At 33.8% G+C, this 27,872-nt stretch overlaps 1 protein-coding gene across 4 annotated transcripts in view; it reads left to right on the top strand.

The window, feature by feature from the left end:
• Positions 1-9,177: 9,177 nt before the first annotated feature.
• The window catches only part of LOC148941678 (uncharacterized), an 80,026-nt gene continuing 61,331 nt past the window's right edge, over positions 9,178-27,872 (top strand). For 2 of the 4 annotated variants that reach the window (XM_089103934.1, XM_089103938.1), the window contains exon 1: positions 9,178-9,248. The gene's annotated coding sequence lies outside the window, so the exon portion shown is untranslated. Of the gene's footprint in view, positions 9,249-13,296; positions 13,572-27,872 lie in introns of all 4 variants that reach the window. The other 2 variants (XM_089103935.1, XM_089103936.1) reach the window with 2 other exon arrangements.

Raw genomic sequence — 27,872 nt, forward strand, 5'->3', positions numbered from 1 at the left:
AAAGTAAAAATTATATTTAGAAATTGTATTATATGGAAAATATTTTGATAGATCTATTTGATCAGCTCCTGTCCTATACTAGGCTATTTTATGTTCAAACTGGTTAAATGTTTCTCTACTATACTTAAACAACAGATATCCTTGACTGAAAATTATTCCAACACTAACATGGGCACCCATAAGGGGGGTGCCCGCCCCACCCCTGGTTGAATGATGCTGTCTTATTTTTATATTTTTGTTCTGAGATTTCTATTATATAGCATTAAAAGTACCAATTAGACAAGGATTGCCCTCCTCCCCAGAAATTCAGCTTATGGGCACCCATGAACACTAATGCTTAAAATTAAATTATAGCACTGGAAAGCCAAACAATAAAGTGAAGCTAGGAACATGATTCAGGCCATTTATGTGTAATGACATATTTTATCTAAAGAAACAGATTCTATGATAAATTCAAATAAGAAACTAACCAAATAATTTTCTTTAATATTTTGCGTGAAGTCAAGTTTGCTGCCAAATAGAACAATGATCAGATAACTTTCATGATATACTCATCATTGTCTTCAGACCACTGATCAGATCACAATGATTAAAGACGTTGGTATAAAACAACATAATAAGTAAGATCCTAGTTCAAAGATTTTACTGTTAAGTGTTTTCTGACAAAAGATATTAGATCTTAGCACAATGATGAGTGAAAAAACAGCCCTAACAAACATTTGTTTTGATAGTATGTATTAATTTTACTATATTATTACTTTTAACAAAAAATATTTATCTGGTCCAGTAGGAAGTTCAATAAAAAGCCTCACCTTATTAATACAGCAATCTTGACTTTGACAGGAATGGGGTGCCTCATATTTGTGGTCTTCTTTTCAAAAGCTGGGCTAAGCCTCTCACAGAGAAAATTGAATTCTGCTGGATACATTCTCATATAGTCATAATAATATTCAGTATCCTTGAAATAATCCATTTGATTTATTAGCTGGACTTATCTTTTAAACAATCTTCTTGGCTCTTTGAAGACTTCCCTTGTCCATATCCTTTTTCTTCTTTTTGTTTTCCCAGCTTGGCTTGCCATAAGCATATATAGTCCCAATCCAGACAAAACTCCACACAAAAACGTTAAGTCCAGAACCTCCTCATCCATATTTTTCAACTTTCAATTCTTGTACCAAATTTGTAAGCCACGATTGGTCGGTCTCGTAGAATCAGATTCAAGAAAGAACGCTCCGTGTGAACAGATAAGCTAGGAACCTAGGCGCGACTACAACTACGCCTAAAGCGGGGCTCCCACGGCGTCAATAAAGTTAATAAAGCTGTCCGTAAGGTTAATAAACCGTTTTCCCATTATAACTTTATTGACTTTATGGTTGTCGGAAAGAAGTTAAACTTTATTTAACTTTTTCCATAAGTCCAGGAAAGTTTAGCCAATAGGAAAAGACTTGTAGAAAATATCAATTCAGATAAAAGAAACTAATTAGATAGCCTGTCTTGAACCTTTTTCTCTAATATGTGGAACATTGAAGCAGAAGACTTGCTTATTTCACTAGTGAGAAATAAACCTTTAATATACAGTTCCTCACAAGGGAAACATAAGGACAGAATTTGTGTTGAAAATGCATTCAAGGAAATAACCTAAGTGAAGTAATGTGTCAAGAATTGGGTCCTCATTTTGTAGGTGAGCTAACATCTGTGTTCATTCTTTTGAAAATATTGCTAGGGTATTGATAATAGGTTTCTTTTTAGGCTATCCCATGCCTGAGAAGTTCTCTTAATCAGTCAAAATAATTAAAGCATCTAGAGAGAATCAATCAGTTGTCCTAGTATTGTGAATTTAAAGCTTAAACAAAACCCAGGAAAAGTGTCTCTATTAATAGCCTACCATATCCAAATGTCAACATAAAAGCCAGTACAATCTTTGGTAAAATTCTACTTTAGCTACTTTTGGCTTTTTTGAAAAGGGACTAGTTTAGGAAAATGAAACTTTCAGGGATAGATCTACAGGCTTAAGTATGTCCCAGAAAGGTATTTTAAAGTACATATCTCCACTTGTCGTCCCTCTAGAGGGTACTGAAATTTATCTACCTATGGAAAATTTCACAAAACAACATTTTACCTTAATTTTTAGCAATCATTTTCTTTTTGTCTGACTAGTTCTGAAAATGTAATTCTTGTCATTTGAGTAGAATTTTAAGCCATATTACTGTTTATTTCTTCAAGATTTAGAAAATGTATATAGACTATCTTTAAAATCTTATAAATTGGGATTGAGCAAAGTTGTGAAACTGAAAACAATTTCATTTAAGAAGATCCATTTTGCAAGCTTCCACTTTTATAACACAGATTTTCAAAGGTCATCAAAGGTCAGGACCCTTTTGAAAGAGAAACAGTGTAAAGTATGTACTTCAAAATACAGTCCTGGGACATACTTTCGTCAATATCTAACAAATCATATTATTGAGTTGGGTTTAGAAATAGGCATGTAAATCAACTTTAAGGTAATTTTGCCCTAATATACCTTCCATTAGATTTTCCAATTTTTGGTCCCTGTAAGTACAACTTTGCTGCTCTAATGATTATCTCCTCTGCCCACTCACCCCTAGTGGTCCTAGCCATAACCTCATATAATATATTACACTTTTGTTTTTATATTATTATTGTTTACATTTTTTTTTTCAATGGTTATATGCATTTTTGAATTTTGAAAATCATGATATTCTAGCTTAATTGTAGTATTCATTTGCTTTAAAAGAATAAAGATGAGTGGCATAAATATGTTATCTAAAAATGCAGAAAACAATTAGTAGAGAAGTAAAATCTGATTCATAAAATCATGTTGCATATCATAGAGTAATAATTTATTTTTTGGGGAGGCAAAGTCTTTGGCTGTTACTGGTACTAATAGCCTAGAGGGATAGGGTGCATAGTCAAGAGTAGAAATTATTGGAATTGTCTATAATTTAATTTTACCAATGCTGGCACTACCAATTTTATTCCCTTTTCTGTGATATATATATATATATATATATATATATATAATATATATATATATATATATATATATATATATATATATATATATATATATATATATATATATATATATATATATATATATATATATATATATATATATATATATATATATATATATACATATATATATATATATATATATATATATATATATATATATATATATATATATATATATATATATATATATATATATATATATATATATATATATATATATATATATATATATATATATATATATATATATATATATATATTGTCCTCATTTTCTGGTATTGCAAATGCATGTACTGGTAGTTTTCTAGTTTTTACACATTGAACAATGTTGTTTTGTTATTGTAGAGTTGTTTATGGATGTTTAAAAACTGTCAACAAGCTACCAACATTCACCTTAAAAATTTGGACAGATTGATCAACACCATTTTCCAATTTTTATTGCCCAAAATAAGAAAATTTCAGCAAATCTCCAACTATCACCTTAAAAAACTGTAGACAATTGGAACTATCATTCCTAGGTATGTCCTCATCACACTGTGGGTAAGACTGTACAGGCGTGGGCGCCCAGAAGCTGACTTCCAGGGGGGGGCAAAACTCATATAATTTGCACTTTTTATGCTAAATAATATAAATCTAAGAAAAAAAAAAAAAAAAAAAGGACGCATCATTCAGCCAGGGGGGGGGAGCCCCCCCCCCCAAATGGGTGCCCAGGGGTACATGTAATAAGAAAGCAGGTTGATAACTTTTGCATTAACGTGGATTGGATAGAGATTAATTAACTTAAAGTAAACATAAGATAGAATCTATTTTGATAGATGTTTCAGACCTTCATAATAAGGAGAAGTTGTAGGTAAAATGTTAGTTTAGAAATACTCAGAGCACTATTTTTACTATCAATTTGGAATGTTTCCAATTTGCAAAATTATACAGAGTCTAACTAGAAAAGGACCATTGCAAATTTGGCTTTTAACATGATCTAAGCCCTAAGACCTTGCTAGCCATAACCTATAGCCCAAGAGGATAAAATTCATAGGTCTATATATATATATATATATATATATATATATATATATATATATATATATATATATATATATATAATCTTTAACTTGAATAATTCTTCTTTTAGCTCTAATAGCAAGAAGAAATCCAAGTCTACAGAGCTGGATTTGCAAATCACTAGCTTAACCCAAAGAATTGGATATGTTGTAGAGGCAATGGGGAATAAAAATAAAAAAGAACTGTCAAACGATGGACAAGAAATTCCAGATGTATTGTATATATATATATATATATATATATATATATATATATATATATATATATATATATATATATATATATATATATATATATATATATATATATATATTATATATATATATATATATATATATATATATATATATATATATATATATATATACTATATATATATATATATATATATATATATATATATATATACACACACATCATACTCACCCAAAGAATTGGAGATGTTGTGGAGGCAATGGTGAATAAAAGTAAAAAAGAACTGTCAAACGATGGACAAGAAATTCCAGATGTATTTGCTGTGGCAATTTCAAAAGATTTAAAGACTTTACCAAGTGATTTGCAGATAAGTGCAAAAGCAGAAATGTATGCTGTACTAGCAAAATATTGAGACTTAGCATCAAAAAGGATGAAACAACAAGCATCTATCTTAAGAAATTTTGACTTTCATAATTATGCTAGGAAGTAAGTGGACTGCCATTTGCATACTTCCTAGGGTATATTTTATTTTTAATATATATATATATATATATATATATATATATATATATATATATATATAATATATATATATATATATATATATATATATATATATATATATATATATATATATATATACATTTATTATTATGTATATTTTTGTATGGCACTTAGTATGATTCTTTATTTTGTTTTAGTATAGCCTGTGAGTAAATAAACAATTATACAAACAATATATTGTACTTTATTTATAATTTGAATATTACTAAAACTAGACAATATGGTATGTAGCACAAGTTTATAATCAGATAGGAAAAGAAAATTGAGGATTTATTGTCTATTGATAATATCATTCTGCCAAGGCACACTCCCAACACCATTGAGGTAATTGCAGAATACATCTCGAAGTTGCCTCACCCTTGCAGTATAGTTATTTGCACTACTTCTTCTTATGTTAGTCCATGTATCAACTGGCCTTGAGAAATTTCTCCACTGGGCATTATTTTCATCACCATTATCAATTTCATCAGGACGTATGTATCGTGCATTAATTGATGTTATGCTATCCCTCACTCTCAAAAAATTATGCAAGATAACACAACACATAACAATTTGGTTTACTTTTTCAAGTGAGGCATTAATTGGTGTGTGGAAGATTTGCCACTTGGAGGCTAAAATGCCAAAACTGTTTTCAATTACTCTTCTGGCCCTTGCTAGTAGTTAAAAACTCTTTTGTCATTTGCTAAATATTTCCCTGGGTATGGCCTCATGATATGCATTCTCAGAGGAAAAGCTTCATCTCCCACAATAAAGTGAGGAAACATTACTCTTGATTGTGGGAGGAGAGCATTGGGTTGAAGAGGGAAGGTCCCATTATCCAAGTCTTGGGCAAATTTTGTTTCAGAAAATATACCTCCATCACTCCCACTACCAGGTGCACCAATGTCAACAAAGGTAAACTTGTAATCAGCATCACAAATTGCCATTAAGACAATACTAAAATAATTCTTATAATTATAAAATGTTGAGCCTGAATTGTGAGGGGCAATGATGCGGATGTGCTTACCATCCACAGCACCACAACAATTTGGAATATTCCAAATATGAAGAAATTTATCAGCAATTTCCTTCAATGTTTCTGTAGAGGGTGTGGGTAAATACTCACTTTGAAGAGTTTCAATAATTGCAGCCATGGTGTCCTGTGTTATTTTTACTATTGTACTGTGCCAAAGTCTGTGCTCATAGGTCAAAGACTTTTGGGAATTACCTGTTGATAAGTAGCGCACAGTAATACAAAGTCTTTCACCAAGAGTGATAGGTGTCCTCATTTTGGTTGTCTTTTTTTCTAATCTTGCTAACACTTTACTTATAAGTAAATTCCATGTTTCTGGGTACATTCTTACATAGTTGGCAGATATAATTATACCATTTGAAAAAAGCAACTCTTTCATTAAATTGTGAACTGGGCCCTGTTCTTTTCGCTTAGAAACTTTGAAGACATTCCTCACCCAAACTCTTCTTGTACTTTTTACAACTCTCCTTTTCTTCAAAAGTAATATCAGGAGCAACTGCATATTCAAAAGTAATAAAATTTCTTCTTCCATTTTTATCTAAAAAGCAAAGAACAGGGAATGTTAAACATATGTGTATTTGCAACTAGAAAAAAATGGGAGGAATTCCATTGGTTGTACAGTGAATTTAGTTTGAAGCCATGCATCTTAAGAATTTGATCAATTAGTGGTTCCAGTCAGATCTCTTGTGTACTCTAGGTAACGTTCCTATTGGGAATCAGAATCAGAGGACAGCAAGCATTCCTAAATTTGTAATCCTTAGTCTCAGGATAGAGGTAACGAACCTCAATCAGATCCCATTACATTCAATTCATAGGAGAAGGGATTCAAACCCTTTGTCATGCTACCTCTAAATTAAATGTCAGAAAACGCCTTCAAGATATGAAAGCCTCCTTGAGATAAAGCAACCCATAAGTTTAAACATTACCTCCCATTTCAGTTCAATAAGAAGCATGTTGGACTTTTTTTATGCTCCAAAGATAATTTTAAACCTTCAAAAATTTATTCATCATACACTTAATGTCATTGCTTGCCCTCTCTGAAAAATGTAATGCAAATTACCTAGTAAGAATCCATTGCTACCACCCATTCTAGCTGTTTTGCCACGTTCAGCAAGTCCAGATCCCACTCCCACCCCCCCCCCTCTATCCCCCAACTTTCAACATACCATAAAACCAAGGGTTTTCCCCTTCATATAACTTTTTTATTTTTTTTGTTAAACTTAGTGCAAAAATTAAAAAAACCACACAGGCTATTTAGATACCATACAAATCTATACTTTTTGAGATAGTAATCTTACACCTCATTTGGAAGCATGCAGCATGAATGCTGAAACTTGTGTCTCACTGTATCTTGAATTGCACTGAAATTTTACAGGGGATTCAATAGATGTAAGTTCATTAGTTGATGAAAAATTATTGTAAAACACAAACACTTTCTTTGGGGTCCAGAAATTTTAAATTAAATACCAGATTTTTAATCAGAAAAAAATATGAATAATGATCAATCAATCAGAAATATAAAATGGTTTTTATATTTTGACTTTGAGTGTGACAAATTTCTAGGCAGCACAAAATTGTGTCATAATTTTGTCTGTAGCATAAATCTTTTGTTTATTTTTATATAACACTGTTCACAATAAAAATAATACCAGTTTTGGCAAAATTCTAGTATAACAATTTTTACTATCTTGGAAAGGGGTTAGTTTATGAAAATGAAGGTGTTGCCAAGATTCCCTCTGATTTCTTAAGCTCTTTTGTTTGCTTACTTGACAGGTCTTTAAAACCTATTGAAATTTTGACAAAATAACATTTTACCTTAATTTTCAGATACCAGTTTCTGTTTCTCTTGTCTTTATTCTGAAAATACAATTCTGATCATTTCAGTAAAATTTTAAGCCATATTAATCATTTGTTTTTTTAAAATTAGGAAATCTATTTGTAGAACTCTTAAACCTCATAAATTGGGATTGAGCAAAGATGTGAAGCTGAAAACAGTTTTGTTGTCCTTGATTTAAGCAGAAAATCTATTTTGTAAAGTTTCATGTTCATAACACTAAGATTTTTTAGAGTCATCAAATCTCACTGCCTTGTTGAGGGAGGAGTGGAGGTAGGTACTTCAAAGTGCCTTCCTGGGACACAGGGCTACTTTAGTCTGTGGACCTGTCCCTGAAAATTTCATTTCCCTGACCTAACTCCTTTCAAAGATACCAAAGTGTAGCTAAGCTAGAATTTTACCGCAGTTTCCTAAATGTAAATCATTAAATATTGCATAAGCTTAGATAAATAGGATTTCGGTTAAATCTGATACAGACCTAGGCCAGCTTATAAATTCACAAGTTCGGAAGGAACTGATTTTGGTACAGACTCGGTTTATTGTTCAGATGAGCACAAATTGGCCTAGGTGTTTATGAATTTTGATGAACTAATAACTGATCAGCCTACTGGAAGTTTTTATCACATAGTCCAGCAAAAATTTGGGGGCCTAGGCTACTTTTTATCTGAGCCTTCTTTAATAAATTTAAAGTGAAAACAACGTCTAACTTAAGACTAACTTATTAAATTGAAAAAGTTATCAAAAAAAAAATGTCAGATATATTCAAGAATGAACGTGTGAATAATTCAAATTAATTGCTTCAAAAAATTTCCATAAAGTTAGGAAGGTAAAATTCATGTTTGAGCGCGACGAATTTTACGGTATGTAACTTAGCGGAATACTTTATTAACTTTATTGACGCCGTGGGAGCCCCGCATAAGCCCCGTGTGAATGACCACTAAGTCGGATGGTCATAGTAGAGTTATTTTAAGGTGCATCCTGTTTCGAATTTTGTACTTGACAAGATTCATAACAGAGAGCACTCTGTGGACGAAAAGATTGGTGATGGGTAAGCTCAAGACAGAAAGAGCTGCTTGAGCTATGTCGAACAAAGGTCAGCTTTTCCCACTCTTTTCTGTATTTTTTTTTTTATCGAAATTCGACCGCTTTCCCATTTGGTTTACACGCTTAGCATAATGCACGCTTTAATAATTTAAATTTAGGTCGTCATGGAGCCTGGAATGTGAAATGAGAATCCCAACGGGGTTCTAAAAATTCAACCTGTCTTTATAAACAGATTCCTGAATCTGTCAGTGGAAGTTGTCAGTAAACACCAGAGTTTAAAATTTTGAGTTTTGTCATTGTTATTGTGAAGGTAAAAATGTGCCCACTTTGTGCTGAATTTTTTTGACATGCGCGAAATCGGCGAGAGCGCCAAAATGCCACAAATGCTCACCACCTGGCAACTATGTCAGTATATCGCACGAGCACAAAGCTTTCAAAACGTACAGCGTGCATACGACCAACAAATTTGTTTTAACTTATATATCGGTATCCACTGGTGTGGTAAGTCCTAATGGGGGAGGAAAAACTGACCCATAATGTATTTTGTGTTTTTTCTAATAGGTGGACAGAAACTGCATACATTTCTAGGTGGCCCTTTAATTTAGCTAGGATGAAATTGAAAACATCATTTGATGCCTTTTTTTATGCTCTTTCATAATTCAATATTTGTTCTGGTGCAAATTGCATCTTGAGCCCTTAAAGGATCCCCAAAGGTAGTTTATATGAATTATGTTAGCATAAAAAACATCAAATGATGTTTTCACTTTCATCCTAGCTAAATTTTATGGCCTGCTACAAATTTACCATGAACTTTACCCCACCCTTAGGTAAAGTACAAATATATACCCTGGATTGTTGAGAGAAAATTTTTGAATTACAAAATCCAGCACTATTTTTGTCAACAGCATTTGACAAACTTGAAACAGCAGGAAAATTGTTTGAATTGAAAATTCAGTATTTTGCAGGTTAGGTTTTAACTTCTTTGTGTAGTTACAATATATGGTCAATATATACCAAATCATATTATTGAGTTTCCAATAAAGTGAATACACCATTCGATGCCTTTTTTTTTATGCTGATAACTAATATAATAAGCATTTATATTGGAAATGAATTACAGCCCCCCCCCCCCTATAAAGGCTATGCCTAACCTACCCCTGAATGGGCATATAAAAGGGGGGGGGGCTGAAATTTATTTCCGATAGAAATGCTTATTATATTCATAATCAGCATAAAAAAAGGCATCGAATGGTGTATTCACTTTAGTCCTAACTCAATAATATGATGTGGTATATATTGACCCAATATATATCTTTGGGGCCCCTCTAAGGGCTCAAGATGCACTTTGCATCAGAAGCAATTAGGTAAATTTGCAGGTGGCACTATAATTCAGCTAGGATGAAAGTGAAAATGTCATTTGATGCCTTTTTTATGCTCTTTCATATTACAATAATCACATCTGTTGTAAATTGCATCTTCAGTCCTTAAAGGGGCCCTAAAGGTATTTAATTTTTGTAACCTCACAAAGAAGTTATCAACACTAGTTAAGTTATTGAAAAGTGGTTAAAAACATTTCACTAGCATATAAATAAGTTGTTTGAGAATAATATATTCAAAAAATACTTATTTATAACAATTCAAACCTCATTCACAAAACTCTTCAAACACTTAATTCAAACTTTTCCTACTGTTTCAAGTTTTTCAAATGCCATTGACAAAAATAGCACTGAATTCTGCAATTAGAAAAATTGCTGTCAACAATTCAGGGTATATTCCAATTCAGGGTATATATTTGCACATTAGGGCGGGGGGGGGTAGTAAAGTTCAAGGTAAGTTTGCAGTGGGCCATATAATTTAGCTAGGATGAAAGTGAAAACCTCATTTGATGCTTTTTTATTCTCTTTCATAATTCATGTTAAATACCTTTGGGGCCCCTTTAAGGGCTCAAAATGCAGTTTTCAACAGAAACAATTATGTATTATGAAAGAGCTTAAAAAAAGGCATCAAATGATGTTTTCACTTTCATCCTAGCTAAATTATAGCACCACCTGTAAATTTACCAGCAATTATTGTATTATCAAAGGGCATAAAAAAGGCATCAAATGATGTTTTCACTTTCATCATAGCTAAATTATAGGGCCACCTAGAAATTTATCAAAACTGCAAACTTTTGAGTCCTCCAAAAACCTTTTAACTGTTTTTCCTAATGGTTGTTTCCTCCCAATATAGGTAGAACACATACTTGATTAACTGTTCAGGAGGACTTTATAGATTTTTTGGGCAGTGAGGAATAGTTTAGATTTTTTTTTTTTAGGCAAAATTCTAGTTCAGCTACATTTTTTTTTTTTTTGGAAAAGGGTTAGATTAGGAATAGGCCTACAAAAATTTAAGGGATGGGTCTAAAGGCAAAACCATGTCTTACTTGACTTACTTGACTTATGTCTCCTGCTGGGTGCTGCTCGGAGTAGAGAGTGATGTCTGCCTCCTCCATCCACTTCGGTCCATGGCAAGCGTTTGCACATTGCTCAACCTGATATTTGCCATTGCCAGGAACTTGGACAGGCTGTCAGACCATCGTTTCTTTGGTTGGCTGCGAGGTCGCTTCAACTGGCTTTGACAGGGTTGAAGTCATGGATCATTTTTGCAGGTATGTGTGGAGGCATTTGAAGTAGGTGTCGAAACCATCGTAGTGTTCGCTTGGCTGCTTGGGTCAAAAACCGAGACTGCTTGGTGAGCTGCAGCAGCTTCTCATTGCTGACAAAGTCGAACCATCATAGACCTTCGATCCTCCTCAGGCTCTTTGACTGAAAGATATCAATTGCCTTGAGGGTTGCAGCTGAAGCTTGCCACGTCTCAGCTCCATAGAGCATCACAGAGCCGACAAGGGCATTGAAAATCCGCAGCTTTGTTGTGCGACTGATGTTTGGTTTTTGCCAGAGGTGACGGTTCAGTCTGCCCATGAAAGAAGACGCTTTGGATATTCTCGCTTGTAGTTCAGAAAGAAGCAAGCCATCTGAAGAAATTATGGAGCCCAGGTAGGTGAACCTTTGGACAACTTCAGTGCTAGTGGTGCTATCCAGGCTAACTGAAGGATTGGCAGCAGGAGAGGATGGGTCAATGGCCATAATTTTCGTTTTAGTCCAGTTTATCTGCAGTCTTACTTTTGCAGCCTCATCTTGTAGGATTCAAAGCGCTTCCAGCAACTGCTCCATGGAGTCCGCCAGAATGGCCAAGTCATCGGCGAAATCAGCATCTGTAATGACACGATCTCCAAACTTGAGTCCAAAGCTGAGACGTGAAGTAGTCCTTGTCATAACGTAGTCTATGATGACATTGAAGAGCTCTGGGGCAACTGCACATCCTTGGCGCACTCCTGTTGTGATTTGGAAGAACGGGCTGCAGCGGCCGTTCACTTGAACACAGCTCTCCGTCCCATGGTGTAGAGCTTTGAAGAGTCTGCAGTATTTCTGCAGTATTTTGATGACTTTTAAAAATCTTTTTGTTATAAATGTGGAACTTTCAAAATAGATCTCCTGCTTAAATGAAGTACAATAAAACTTTTTTCTGCATCACAACTTTGCTTAATCACAATTTGTGAGGTTTCAAAAATCTTCAAACACATACCCTAAACTTAGAAAAAAGCCTTGACATTGCTTAAAATTCTATACAAATAACAGGAATTGTATTTTCAGAACTAAAACCAGAGAAAAAGAGGGTGATAGCTGAAAATTAAGTTAAAATATTATTTGTCAAAATTTCAATAGGTAAAGACCTGTCAGGTAGACAAATTTATAAGACTTAGAAATCAGAAGAGGTTTAACAGAGAAGCTTGGAAATACCTTCCCAGTGTATGTTTTTGGCCCTGGATTTATTACAAAAGTTTCATTTTCCTCCTAACCCCTTTCCAAGACAGCAAAAAGTAGATAAACTAGAATTTTACCCTTTTTTCTGAGCACTTACAAAGCTAACAACCTTGTTGAAATACCAAATGTGGATGAAGGTTTGTTCAGGCATACAACTGGGTGCAAAAGTTTTGACCAATTTTCATTCAAGGGTGATTTGGTTACTAGAAAATAGTTACCAAATTTATTACTTTGCTTCTTTTTGCATTGTGCATCTGGATACACCTATATCATATCCTCTGGGAGGTTGGAATTTTGTGTGTCTTCATGGAAACTACTAGAAGGGACATTTTTTTTATCCTGTATTTGAAGATTTCCATATGTTTGCTAAAATTTATTTCTGATTTGTTCTAACAATTGATCTTGAGAAGATAATCATTTTAATAATTAAAGCTCCTATAATGGTTTTATAGCACTTTGTCATAAAAAAGAATTGGGTGGGTCAAGATGCATTTGAGGTTCTTGAGTTCTTCATTGGTGCCAGGAAAGATCCTGTAAGGAGATGTTAAGAAAAAGCTGTCAAGTACAGACAAGGCTTACTAGGCAGGGTGTTGCTTGCAATAGGTTTTTGTTAGAATCTTTTCTCCCAACAAGATACTACTGGAGTGGTAAGACAACTGTTGCCCTTTTGAATTCACTTCTTGCAGGAGCAAATGAGCAACTGTTTTCCAACTTGGTGAAGTCTGCAAGAAGTTATTTGAATAAACAGGACAGTTGTTTATCAACTGGTGAAAATTTGCAGCAGGTTGTTGTTTCTCCTTCTCCAACTATCATGACTGACCCCCATTGGATGAAAATAGTCTAGTACTAGACTTATGAAGGAGTCATAAAAAAGAGACATTTCAAGGTGGAGTTTGGCTTCTATGCTGTGCAAGTGTGCTCCTACACTCAACCAATCAGAAGTAGCTCCATGCTTTTTAGGGTAAAGAAATATTCTGCTTCTTGTAACTCCAACAAATCAATGTTGTCAGCCTGTGCAGCAATATCTGTAGTTTTAGTAATAAATATATAAATTTCAAGTGACAAGCAACAGCAGTAGGTTTATTTCAAGAAAATAAAAGAAAAGAGAACCAGACAGAGAAAGAAGAAAACTCAAAAAAAAGATTGGGAACTCCTATTGATTATCCTCCTATAGTAATAATCAAAGCTTGATGGAGCATGTGCAGCATTAGCCACACACACCAAAAATTTTTGAAGGATTTAATAAACACAGATGCAATTTTGTAAATTTTTTCCTTTCAGATTTAGTAAATTCTTCCAAGTTTGGGTGGCAACACTGAGTGGAAGGAATATTTTGCTTAAGTGTAGTTTTTGCAAAGTAATTGTGTACCATAAAATAACTTGTAGGGTAAAGATATGTAGAAAGTAACACAAGAAGCATGGAAATACAAAGAAATAGGCTACACATCAAATAGATGTAAAAAAAAAACATAGAGCTAGACTATATTTGGGACCATCAGAGGAGAGGTATTTCAGGAATGCAAATATTATATTTTGAAAGAACATATAATAAAGATTGCTGTGTTACTACTTTTCGATAAAAGTATACTTTAGATTCTTTTTGATATCATAGAAAGGAGGGTTTAAGAAAATGAAACTTTGAGGGATGGGTCTACAGACTAAAGTATGTACTGGGAAGGTATCTTGAATTACCTACATCCACTTCTTCTCCCTCTAGAGGGCAGTGACCTTTGAAGACCTTTAAAAATTTTGGTCTTGTAAAATTCAAATTAATTTTTAATTCAAATTAATTCAAATTCAAATTAATTTATTTCTTTCTTCTTCTATTTAACAGCAGGTGGGCTTTTCAGTAAAACAATTTAGCCCTTTTCCTTTTGCTTCACTCTGTGGGCTACAGAGCTACTGGCTTGATTGCCTCATATTTATTAGATATATTCAGATATCTTTCAGCAGATCTTTCGAATCTAGGAGTTCAAATATAAGATGATAGATGTTGATTTCTATGCTCTGTGTGCAGGTATAGTTGGCTAGGCTCTTGGCTGATAGTGGGATTTTGTGGTGTTTGAAGTATTTTAACAGTTTAGAAAGCAAGGTATGTTGTGCAGGCGTCAGCATATTACATTCAAATAGGCAATGGTCAAATGTTTCATTATTCATATTACGATGCCTGCAAAGAGGGGACAGGGGAATTGGACCACTTGAATTAGAAAACTTATATGAGAATGCAAGGAAATTTAGTCCATTTGTTCCAGAATAAATTTTATGATAAATTTTAGAAAGATACTTTCTATTGCGTAAGGGGGATAGGGTAGGATTAATCTTGTTAAAATTAATATCTGATAGCCTCCATTGGTAAATATCTTTAATTGGGATTGGCCTCCCACTTGGCTAGTCAATATTTATAGCATTTTTTGCTATTTCATCAACCTGATGATTACCACTTATGCCAGAGTGGCTAGGAATGTACTGAAAGTAAGTTTTTATGCCACTTGAAGCAAGATTATCAATAATACTGAGACAATGATAAGTGTCAATGTCCAACTTATATTGAGGAGCTGTGGCCAGCAACTCAAGGCTTGATAAAGAGTCGGAATAGATGATAATATTATTCGAATTTTCAATCAAAGATTGGTTTTGCTTAAGGTGTTCTAATGCCATGATTATGGCAGTTAACTCAGCAGACATTGCAGATAAATTATTAAATAATCTCTCGCCCATTGCAATTTTCAGGTGAGGAAGGAAAACACCACTTGCAACCTTCTCATTCAATTTTGACCCATCAACAAATATTTGGAAGTGATTTTTATAGGTAATTTTATTAAGTTCTGCAAATTTTTTCTGGACAAAAGCAATGGGGGTTAAATCTTTATTCAATTTTGAAAATTCAGTATTTATTATGGGAAATGACCAATTCCATGGAGGGGATTGGGGGAAAGTAGGTGCAATAGAATTTGCTGGTACAGGGAACTTCTTTTGAATATTGGCATACTCATTTGCAATACCTCTATACATGGCTGGATTTCTTAACCAATTATGTAATGTGTGTGAGCTATTTGATTCAATTTTTGTAAGATGTTTTATCAAGAGAAAGCTACGTCTCTCCCTTATTGTTGTTAATCCACTCTCCATAAGCAGAAACTTGGTGCTTGTGGGTTTCCTAAGACCAAATATGAGACGTATTATATCATTTTGTGTTGTTTCAATTTTTTGCATCTGGGTATTTGCACATGCACCATAGACGATGAGCCCATAGTCAATATGGGGTCTTATATGTGATTTATAAAACTGGAGTAAGGTTTTCTCCTTACTAACCCCGGGGTGTGAAAAGAAGTCTTTTTAGTATAATTGTTTTTCTATAACATTTTTTTATTGTTTGAAATGTGGAGGTGGAAATTAAGTTTTTGATCAAGCATGAGACCTAGGTAATTAATATTATTATCTTCTGGAATAGTTGTTTTATTTAGAGTTAGTTTTGCATTAACATGGTTTTGCTTCCGGTGAAATTGGATTATTTTTGACTTGGTGGGTGCAATGGGTAAATCTGAATGTTGAGAGAATTTTTGAAACTGGAAAAGTGACTTTTGCAGATTTGACTGTGCTATCTGAAAGGTGTTGCCAGATGACCATAGCACCAGATCATCAGCTTATTGTAGATTCGTGTGGGGCAGGTTCATGTCCCAGAGAAATAGGGCAAATAGGAGGCAACTGAGGACTGCTCCCTGAGGTAGGCCTTTGGATATTGTCTTTTGGGGTGAAGAGGCTGAACCAACACAAACAATGAAACTTCACACTTCTATGAAGGATTTAATAAAGGATACTAGCTTAGGAGGTACTCCAAGGTTTGCAAGTTTATTTAAAAGGATTTGGTGGTTCACATTGTCATATGCTCCTTCAACATCTAGGAAAGCTGCCACTAGGATATTATTTTTTGAGAAAGATTCATTTATTGCATTTGTTAGCAAAATGAAAGCATCTGTTGAGGAGTGGTATTTCCTGAATCCAGTTTGAGTGTGTGGGATCATGTTATTTTTCTCAACAAACCAGAGGAGTCTGTGATAAATCATTTTCTCCATTATTTTCCCCATCACAGGTGTAATCATTATGGGCCTATAAGACTCAGGGTTATCTTTTGGTTTATTTTTCTTTAGGATTGGTAGGAGGGACGAACATTTCCATATATTCGGGAACCTAGAAGATGCCCAAGCGTGATTATAACAATTTAGCAGTTCTTGTTTGTATGAAGGTGTGAGATTCTTTATCCATGTAGAGTGTATATTGTCATAGCTGCTGCTAGTTTTGGACCTAATATGATGTATTGCATTATTCAATTCCTGGATTGAAAATGGATTAGTTATGTACTCAGATCCTGGGCGTGGTTGGTAACTAGGGTTCATAGGAATTGTGGACAGTTTGCTTTGATTATTTGATGTTAGCTTATTAACAAAAAGAGTTGCAAATAGGTTAGCCTTTTCAATATCATTGTCATAATGGGTATTATTATGTATAAGCTCATACAGGAGTGGGTTGGGAGAAGTCTTTCCCACATATGTGGCTTATGATTTTATGTATAATTGGCTCATGCGTTTCTCTGGAGAGATTATTTGCAAAATTATTCTAGTATTTATATTTAGTATCTATTATAGTCCTTTTTAGATTAGATTCTGCTTGTAATTTTTTAAATATGTAGTAGGTGTTTTTTTTTTATGAATTCTGTCCCAGCTGCCTTTTTTATCCTCCATTTATTTAGGCACTCATTTGTCCACCATGCTTTAGGAATTTGTTTAGGGAATGTTTTCTTAGGTGTTGTCCTGGGGATAGCATGATTAGCTGTATTTATTAGTAAATATGTCAAGGCTTCAGCATGTGTGTCAACTGTTGTGTTAGAAATTCATGAACTTTAGGTGAAACTTGTAATTTAATCATTTAGCTTATTTTGGAAAATATACCAATTTGCTTTAGTGTTGATATATTTGTAGTTATGAGATGAAGTTTCAGCAGGTTCATTTAGTGAGCAAACTATAGCAAAGTGGTCTGTACATAGACTATCAATTTTATTTATGTAAATTTTGTTCAAAAAATTTAAAGACACAATTTGTAGGTCAATTGTGGAGAATTTGCCACTTTTGGGGTTAAAATATGTATTCAGGTTTGGAGGGGTAGCAACAGCTAATTCATTATTATTTGAAGTCATATGCTCAATAAATTTACCAGCTTTATTTGCTGGTTTATTCCCCCACAAAAGGCTGTGGGCATTGAAATCACCACAAATAATGGTATTTTTTAACATATTAGAATTATTTATATAATTAAAGAAATCCTTGGCATCTGTAGTTTGGCCATTAGGGTTATAAAAGCTTATTATGTAAGTTTTTAAATTATTCAGCCAAACACTTATACCAATTACATCAACATCATTTTCAAAATCTGAAAAATTGATGCCACAAAATTTTATATTATTATTAACTAATAAAGCTACACCACCTCCTTTTCTCTCTGAAGATCTATCCTTTCTCAGGATAGTATATCCCAGAGACTTAATTTGTTGATTTTGGGTTAAACGAGTTTCCTGGAGGCAAGCAATATTAATGGAATTATTATTCATACATGATATTAGTTCATTTAGCTTATTTTCTGTGAGTGATCTTACATTCCATTGGAGTATTGATAAATGTTGTGTTGTTGATTTATTCTTCATATGACTGTGTATCAATGTTCAGCTTTGTTAAAAGTAAAGCAAGATCTTTTTTTGCTTGAATGAGCATATCATCTGGGATGTAGATTTTTGCCAATTCTGCAATAATTTTTGTTTTCTGTAGTTGATGTATGTTCATGGCCTGAACTGCATTACAGTTTAGAATGAATAAGCATATATTTCGGGATTGTATTTTAGGTAGTGCATCCTGTTTGTTGGTAAGAGATTGATTCCTGGTAGTGTTTCTGCTTTGTTTCTTCTAGGGAGAGGAAGGGCCAGGCTTCCCTCATCTCACTGGAAAACGAGGCTTGCTGACTTGGTGATTCATTCGGATAGGGATTTGAGCTAGGGTGCTTAGAAGATATTGTTTCGTATGGCGTGTTTGATGTATTTGGGACATTTGACTTGGGGGCTTTGGTTGGTTTCATTACAGGCTTTATTTGGTATTGTTGGGCAGCATTTGCTTCCATTGCTGCAAAGGGGTATGGGATGGCCTTCTCTGTTGATATTTGGAGTGTTAGAGCTCTTTTCTTGTATGCAGGGCATAATGATTTATTTGTTGATTCATGTGGGCCTTTGCAACTGATGCATGAAGGCTGGGTGTTCTTGCAAGTTGTCAGCTCTTTAGGATGGAAAGATTTACAATTACAACACTCTTGGAGAATTTCATTGCATTTGTTTGTCGTGTTTCCCAGTTTGAAACACTTTTGACACTGAATAGAGGCTTAGGTTTGAATTCCTTGTGTGGTTTGATTTGCGCAAATAGGAATAATTTTCATGGGATATCAATTTTATCCTTTAGTGTGAATAAGAAGGATCTACTAGTTTTTAGGCCAGTAGAGTTAGGTTTTCCAAGTTGGGTAACATCCTCAACTGGGATTGTGTTACCAGCCCTATCTGAGAGGCCTTCTTTTAACTCCTGAGTAGATATCTCTAGGGGAACATTATAAACTACAATTTTTGTTGGTGATTGTTTTGGGTTCCAATTAGATGCAATAATTGGGATATTCAGAAGGGATTTAAGGTTAATTATTGTATCTGCTGATTTCTGATCTTCTACAGCTATTAGCAGAGATCCATCACGGTTAATGTTAAGAGAGAACATTGATATTAGCAGTTTAAAAATTGCAAATCTTATTGCAGTGATCCTTTTTATTTCAATAGGAGTGGTGGGAGTAATTTTAAGGTAAATTCCCAAGTTTTTGAAGGGAGGATCCTGGGCAGGCAGAGGGAAAATGCATTTAATTGGGGAGATTTTTTTCCTTTTTTTAGAGCTTCTAGAGAGGACCTCTTGAAACCCATTATCATCATTTTTGTTTGCATTAGGATCTACAATTATCATTGTCGTATTCTCCGAATTGGAGCTATCATTAGAACTTTCAGATAATGTGCTTGACCAGCCAGGATGGGTATCTTTCACTATGGAATTTGATTTGGGATATGGGGGGACGTTTTTTTTGGAGGACTTCTAAACATTGCCTATTGGAAAAAGCTTTAAACACAAATATAAAAATAAAACAAGAAGGTAAAATAGATGATATCAAACCGTCTGCACTATACTATGGGGAGGATAAACACCACAGTATAGCCCTGAGGATGACTTGAGCAGGATAGGTTTGGTACAACTGCTGATTAGAAGCGATAATAATCACAAGAAAATATATTTAGGTTTTCTTATAAGGTTGCTGTTGTGTTGTGTTATTTAGCATAAAAAAAATACAAACAAATTTACAGCGGCCATCTACAAAAACCCGAAGGTTTGTTTATGATGGCTGCAAATCCAAATGACACCTAAAAATGACTAAAAATGACACCTTGCAAGACAGATCTTCTGCTTAAATGAAGTAGGCCTAAAAGAAAATTGTTTTAAGCTTTACATTTTGGCCCAATCCCAATTTATGAGGATTCAAAGTTCTGAAAATATATTTCCTAAAATTAGAAAAAAAAACATTGATATGGCTTAAAATTCTACTCAAATAACAGGAATTGTGTTTTCAGAACTAGGCCTAAAACCAGGGAAAAAGAAACCAATAACTGAAAATCAAAATACGATGTTGTTTTATCAAAATGTCATTTTTCAAATAGGAAAGTTTCTAAGACTTAAAAATCAGAAGAAAGTTAACATGGAAGTTTGGTAAAACCCTCCCAGGGAATATTTTTGGCCCTGGACTCGTTACTAAAAGTTTCACTTTCATAACCTAACCCCTTTCCAAGATAGCAAAAACTAGCTAAACTAGAATTAACAGCACCCTAGTCTACTTTTGTTCTATTAACACTTTAATGAGGACAGTACTACTTTTGTATTATATTAATCAACACAAGTTTTTGTACAAAATAAGTTTTGCGAAAAAAAGTAAAGAACTCCATTAAACCAAAAAGAACAAAATAGAATCAAATAATCTACCAAGCATACAACTACCACAAATCAGTATCAATAAATAAATGAAACCCAAATCAAACGGAAATTAAAATAAGTCAAAATCAAAACGAGCAGAAATTAATATGAGTAGGGTTCTATACCCTATTTTAGTCATGATTCATTGCTCAACCGGTTAAGACCGTATTGCTTGCTATCGCCCACTCTATGAATCACGTAATGAAATGAATGACGATGGTTTATTGCTAAATTATCTGCATGCTGTGATATATTGAAAACTTTGTACAATCTGATAAAAAAAGACAATCTGAAAATACAAGCCTTTCCCTAAATAAAACTCAACAACAGAAATCATTAGCTTTTATTCCTCTAAAGTGATTTAAGGTTCAAATTATTCGTGATATGAGATTAAAGCAATAGTACAGTGGTGGAAAAAGGACTAATTTAGGACTGGTGGCTTCTTCTTTTGCCAGTAAGTCAATCTTAGCTATTACTAAGTTAAGATGGGCAAGAAAAAAAAAATAAAAGGAGTCGTCCAGATATTGATTCTAATGAGGATATTGCTACAAGTAACCCAAATACGTCAGGAAATCCGGATATTTGGAAGCCAGTGACAACTCAGGTTTCGTTAATGACCCTATCAGAGGACTTTGCAAAGATGATGGACATTATGCGTGAAACTCGTAGCTCAGTCCAATCAATTGATCAGCGATTCATTGTAGTAGAAAATAGAACAAAAGCAATTGAATCAGAGCAAATAGCCTTAAGGTCTGAATTCTCCGGGATTAAGTCTTGTACAAATGCTGTAGAAAATGACATTTCTTTGTTGAAAAATGATAATTTTAGCCTGCAGTCAGTTAGATATTTGCAGTCAGTTAGATAAGTTAAATATTTTAAAGAAAAGACCCTGTGTATGTCTGATAGGCTTATGGCAGCAGAATATCAGCCTAATGAAAACAGTGTGGTTGTATGGAATGCAGTCTTTGAGGATGAAGATCAAGCCAAACGTATGTTTACCGAGATATGTACAAATGGACTAAATTTACCAGTGATACCCCATTTTTCAGTTGTTGCAATAAAAAAGGATAAGAAATATTTTAAGGTTAATGTAAAAAACCGTGGAAACAAGATTGAAATCCTTAAAAATGGGAAGAAGCCTAAAGGAAGAAAGATAGCAAACCAGGGAAACATTTATGTGAGTGATGATGCCCCATTTTCTGTGAGAGAGGCAAGAAAAAAACTATATGAAAAAATATTGTGTCTTAAAACAGTGGGTATCATTTCATGGGTATCAAACACAGTTCCACCATATCTTCAGTTTGAACGTCCGGGTGGTATGAAAGTGAAGTTTACGTATGATGAATTGATGGAGGAACTAGCACATAAGTCTCCTCCCTCCACAGCTTCCAGAGGTGCTAAAAAATGAGTGTTTTATTGAATGTGTTTATTTTACTTATTGGTTAATTATCTTTTCTTTTTCACTTGGTTTAATCAAATAGTTATGGAAAAGTTGATAGTGATAGTATTTGAAATGTTTGGGTTAATGATAATATTTATTTTTGAGTAAATAATTTAAAATGTTTGTTAATGTGAAATTATTTTGAGTGGGTGGTAGCGGGCTGATGTCTTTTTGAATTGTTTTGCCTTGTGCCATGAAGCTTGCAATAATGTGTTTTTTTAAATTGTATGTCCGCTTTGCCGGAATATATTTTGTTATTTTTTTTTGTATTTATCTAGGTCTAGATATATGTTTAGGAGATAATGATATTTTTCGCCTCTGCCACCCTCTACCGTCACATACATTAACTTTTATTGATGATGGTTAGAGATATCATTTTTCCTCCTGAAAACAGCAATGTCCTGCAACTTTAAAGTCGAAGGGTTGATTTTTCCAGCCCGTTTAATGAAAGGATAAATAGAAATGTAGATATTAATGCCACTGAGATTTTCACAAATGAACCATCAAGGTATATTTTTAAAGAAGGGGCACTGCCCTTGTATTGTGATAGGGGCCGTTTTGGCCTCAACATTTTTCATTTGAATTGTCAGGGATTGAATTCTGCGCATAATTTTTTATCAGGATTAATAAATACTAATGTCTTTCAGGTGATTGCTTTAACTGAAACGTGGTTAAATTACTACATATCCCTGGTTATAATTTATGTGTAAGGAATCGCGAGTATTACCAACATGGAGGCCTAGCAGCTTACACTCAGGCTGATTATAAGGTTTCAATAAGAGAAGATCTTACAATATATAGAGAGAAAGTTTGCGAGTGTTTTGTTTTACATATAACTAGAGAGAATTTGAACTTTTGTGTTGTTGTAGTATATAGACCTCCACAGAGCCTGCTCCAAGACTTTTTGGACCTATTTGAAAAACAATTAATGAAACTTCCGATTAACTCTATGCCATGTTTTATTATGGGGGATTTTAATATTGACCTTATAGATCAGTCATCTACTAGCACTGAATATATTAATAAAAGTTTATATAATGGGTTTCATCTTTGTATAAACATCCCTACAAGAATTACGGGAACATCAGCTAAGCTTCTGGATAACATTCTTTCTAATGTACCCTTGAGTCTTCCCAGGGTCCTTATCAACGATGTATCTGACCACTTTGGAGTTTCAGCTAGCTTTAGAACTGTCACGAAGGTGGTTAAAGGCAAAAATCAAGGATTCCAGTGATCAGTAAAAATGTGATGGTAAAACTTAAAAATGATATAGAAAAGGTGGATTGGTACGATGTTCTAGGCAAAGTTCAGGACGCAAATTCAAAGTTTGTTTTATTTTATGAAAAGTTGCAGAGTTTGATAAGTCAAGTAGTCATATTGAAACCGTTTAATAGAAAGCACTCAAGTAAAAAACCTTGGATTAGTCCTGTGATTTTGAAGCAAATAAATGTAAGAGATAAATTGTTTAGAGCTCAAATAATTAACCCGACACAAGAAAACAAGCATTTATATAAAATTTATTGAAATAGGTTGAATACAATTTTAAGAAATGAAAAAAAGAAATATTTGGAGAAAAAGTTTAAGGAGGTCGAAGGATGCCCTAAGAAAACCTGGGGACTAATAAAAGAAGTGATTGGATTAAAAATAAATAGTGTACATGATGAATTAGTTAGTGTAATTGGAAAGACTTTGAATTCTGAAAAGGACATATGCAATGAATTATTTTTTTCGAGTTATTTTTCGAATATGAATTTAGCTATGTCAGTTGTACCTGATAGTGGTGATCCAACGTCCGAGTCCTTACTGAGGGACTCCATTGATGTGTCTCTTCACATTAGACTTCTAACAGTTGATGAAATTAAAAAAATTGTTTATGGGTTGTGTAGTAATTCATCTGGTAGCAATCATATTACTCTAAAAACACTTAAATGTATTTTTCCTGTTATAGCTGAAGTCTTATGTGGGTTAATTAATGAGTGTTTTCGTCAAGGAAAATTCCCAAACTGTTTTAAAGTTGCCCGTATAACCCCAATTCATACGGGTGGTATTCAAAATGACCCAGGCAACTATAGATCGATATCTGTTTTACCCATTATTTCCCGTGTTTTAGAGAAGTGTTTTAGTATTAGAATGATGAGTTTTTTGGAGGATCATAAGTTACTGGTAGAGACACAATTTGGGTTCCGTAGAAAAAGGACAACAGAACAGGCGATGATTTATTTAACAACTATTATTAATGATGTATTAGATAAAGGTTTCAAAATAGGTGTTATATTTTTAGATCTGATGAAAGCTTTCGACACTTTGGATCATGAACTTCTACTTAAGAAGTGTGAGGTGTATGGTTTGAGGGGTAAATCATTAAATTTTTTAAGAAGTTTTTTAAGTAACCGTTATCAGTATGTCTAACTAAATGATTCTTCTTCAGAAAAAAAACGTATTGAAATAGGTGTTCCGCAAGGATCAGTTCTTGGTCCTATATCATTCTTGATATTTATTAATGATTTACCAAATTGTCTAAATAATTTTTGCTATAGAATAAATGAAATAACGGAAAACCCGACTAATGAAACAGTTTCACTTTTTGCTGATGACACAACAGCCATTAGCACAGCTAAGACAGCGGAGCTGCTGCAGATTTCCATGAAGGAATCAGTTAATAGAATTATAGCATGGCTGAGGGTAAATAAATTAAGGATTAACATGGCTAAGTCTAACTTTATTATTTTCTCGTGATCATCAAACTTTTACCCATGGATTAAGGAATTAGATATGCCCAATGGCGTTATAAAACGGACTGCATCTTTTAAATACCTCGGGATTGTAATAGATGAAACTCTATCTTTTAAGGAACATGTAACTTTAACTAGCAAAATTTTGGCAAGAAATCTCGATATAATGAAGAAACTCCAACATTGTTTTCCCAAGTCTGTCCTTCGCCATCTTTATTTTTCTTTAATATACCCGTATATACTTTATTGTTCGAGTATTTGGCTCTCTACTTTTTCTTCTACCCTAAAACCAATAAGAGTTCTACAAAATCATGCAGTAAGAATTTTAGCTGGTATGTCTCCACGTAAGTCTGTTCAAGAAATTTACCCAACTTTAAAAATTTTGCCGGCTGCATGCCTTCGTGAATTCTATGCATTGTGGTTTATTTTTAGACTGCAGCAGGATGTTCAGCCTCATTGTTTTGGTGATTTATTGTCCATTAGGTCTACTGTTCATTCTCATGATACAAGGGGTAGCGCGGACCTCTGTGTACCTAGAGGTATATCTTCCTGTTCATGTTTTTCTGTTCTTTATAGAGGTACGCGGAAATGGAATAGTTTGAATAGTGATATTAAGACTATTGGTGACCCCAATATTTTTAGAAAAATCATTAAGGAACTGCTTTTTGCTGAATATGAGTTTTGACTTATTAATTGATTTATTCATTGTGGGGGTTTTGTTGATATGATGTTCCCAGAGGAAGTATAATATATGATATTATTTTGTATTTATTGTTTAGTGTGATGGTATTAGTGGTGTCGGTGGCCAAGTGTTCTTTGTTTTAAGGATTTTGTTTTCTCTACCTCCCCCATGGACAAGCTTTGCTTTTTAGGAGAGGCAGCAATAATTTTTTGTTGATATGTTTTTTTTTTCAATAAATGCTTCTTCTTATGCTTTCTAAAAGCCAGAATATAATTTGTACTTTATTGAAAAAATTCAAATGAATTTACTGAAAAAAATTTGGATTGTCAGTTTAATATACATATGCTGATATATATTCCTTAAAATCTTAATTAATTTTTAATTTCTTAAAGTTATAGTGAAAACATTAATTTCTTAAAGTGAAAACATTTAAAAGGATTTTTTCAGTAAAGTACAAATTATATTCTGGCTTTTATAAAGCATAGAGTTTAGAACCCTACTCAGATTAGTTTCTGCTCATTTTGAGCTTGAATTATTTTAATTTCTGTTTGTTTTGGGTTTCATTTATTTATTGATAATTATTTGTGGTAATTGTATGCTTGGTAGATTGTTTGATTCTATTTTTGTTCATTTTTGGTTTAATGGAGTCCTTTACTTTTTTTTTTGAAAAACTTATTTTGTGCAAAATGTTTTTTTGATTAATTTCTGTTTGTTTTATACTGACATAGTGTTTTTCAGGGAGAAAGACTGAGACTCTTCTGCATTTAAACAACCATCCTTTCCATAAGAACTTTTAACACCCCCTGGGCATAACTTACAACCCTTGCCCCTAATATCTGGGGTTTGTTTCAACCCCAAGAGCCTTGTTTTGTCACATTTAGACTGTTTTGAATACAATGACTATCTCAAAATTTGTATTAGACCCATTTTTGGGACAATATGACGTGTGTGTAGGGGGCAAAGGTAGCTGCCCTCTGATGACTTTTACTCTTAAAAAGAGCACTAGAGCGTCTGATTACCAATCCAATGAGCCCCCTTTGAAGTTTATATGACCATGCTTTCTATAAAAACCTTATATGCCCCCTGGGCATAACTTACAACCCTTGCCCTGAGGGCTGGGGGGATTTGTTATCCTCAAAGACATATTTTCCAGACCTTTCTGATAGGCCTCACAAAATGGCTATATCAAAATTTTGATTAAAAGCTTTTGGGGAAATGATAGGCGTGGAGGGAGACATTTGCCCTCTGATGAATTTTGACTAATAAAAAAGGCGCTAGTCCTCTCAATTTCCAATCAAATGAACCCTCTTTGAAGCTTCTACAACAAAACTATCTATAAAAACATTATTGATTGGAAATGTTTGGGGAAATGATGGGCGGGGGGGGGGGGGTATTCTCCTTCTGAATACTTTTCAATGGTTAAAAAGGGCAATATCCTTCTCAATTTCCAATCAAAAGAGCCCTTTTTGAAGTTTTTACAACAACACTTTCTATATGAGATTATATGCCCCCAGGGCATAACTTGCAACCTTAGCCCTGAGGGCCATGGGGGGATGTCATAATCAAAAACATAATTTCCTGACCTTTCAACTACGTTCAGCAAAATTGCTTTACCATAATGTTGATCAGAAGTGTTCGGGGAAATGATAGGTATGGGGGGATATTTGCCCTCCAATCAATTTTGACTATTAATAAGGGCACTAGCCCTCTCAATTCCCAGTTGAACGAGTACTTTTTGAAGTTTCTTCAACAACCCTGGCAAAGACCTAATTTCCAGAACTTGTAACTATGTTGAACAAAATGTCTATCTCAAAATTTTGATTGAATATGTTTGGGGAAATGTTGGGTATGAGAGGGGCGTTAGTTGCCCTTCAATCCCTTTTGACTGTTAAATAGGGCACAAGCGCTTTCAATTTCAAATCAAATGAACCCTTTTTAAGTTTCTATGACAACGCTTTCTATAAAACCTTATATGCCCCTGAGGCATAACTTACAACCCTTGCGCTGAGGGCTGTAAGGGGAGTGTCATCCTCAAAAACATAATTTCCAGACTTTTCAACTACGTTGAACAAAATGGCTACAGTATCTCAAATTTTTTGTTGGATGTTTTTGGGGAAATGGTGGGCATGGGAGGGGTATTAGCAATCCTCCGATAACTTACTATTAAAAAGGGCACTAGCCCTTCAAAGTTTTTGAAGTTTCTATGACAATGCTCTATAAAAACCTTATATGCCCCCAGGGCATAACTAGGGGAACAGGTGGGCGTGAGAGGGGAGTTAGTTGCCCTCCAATCAGTTTTGACTAGCCTAAAAAAAGGGCA

Source organism: Artemia sp. Qi Xiang Cuo, chromosome 18, assembly GCF_049724085.1.
Source record: "Artemia sp. Qi Xiang Cuo chromosome 18, ASM4972408v1, whole genome shotgun sequence".
In the NCBI taxonomy this organism is placed as follows: Eukaryota; Metazoa; Arthropoda; class Branchiopoda; order Anostraca; family Artemiidae; genus Artemia; species Artemia sp. Qi Xiang Cuo.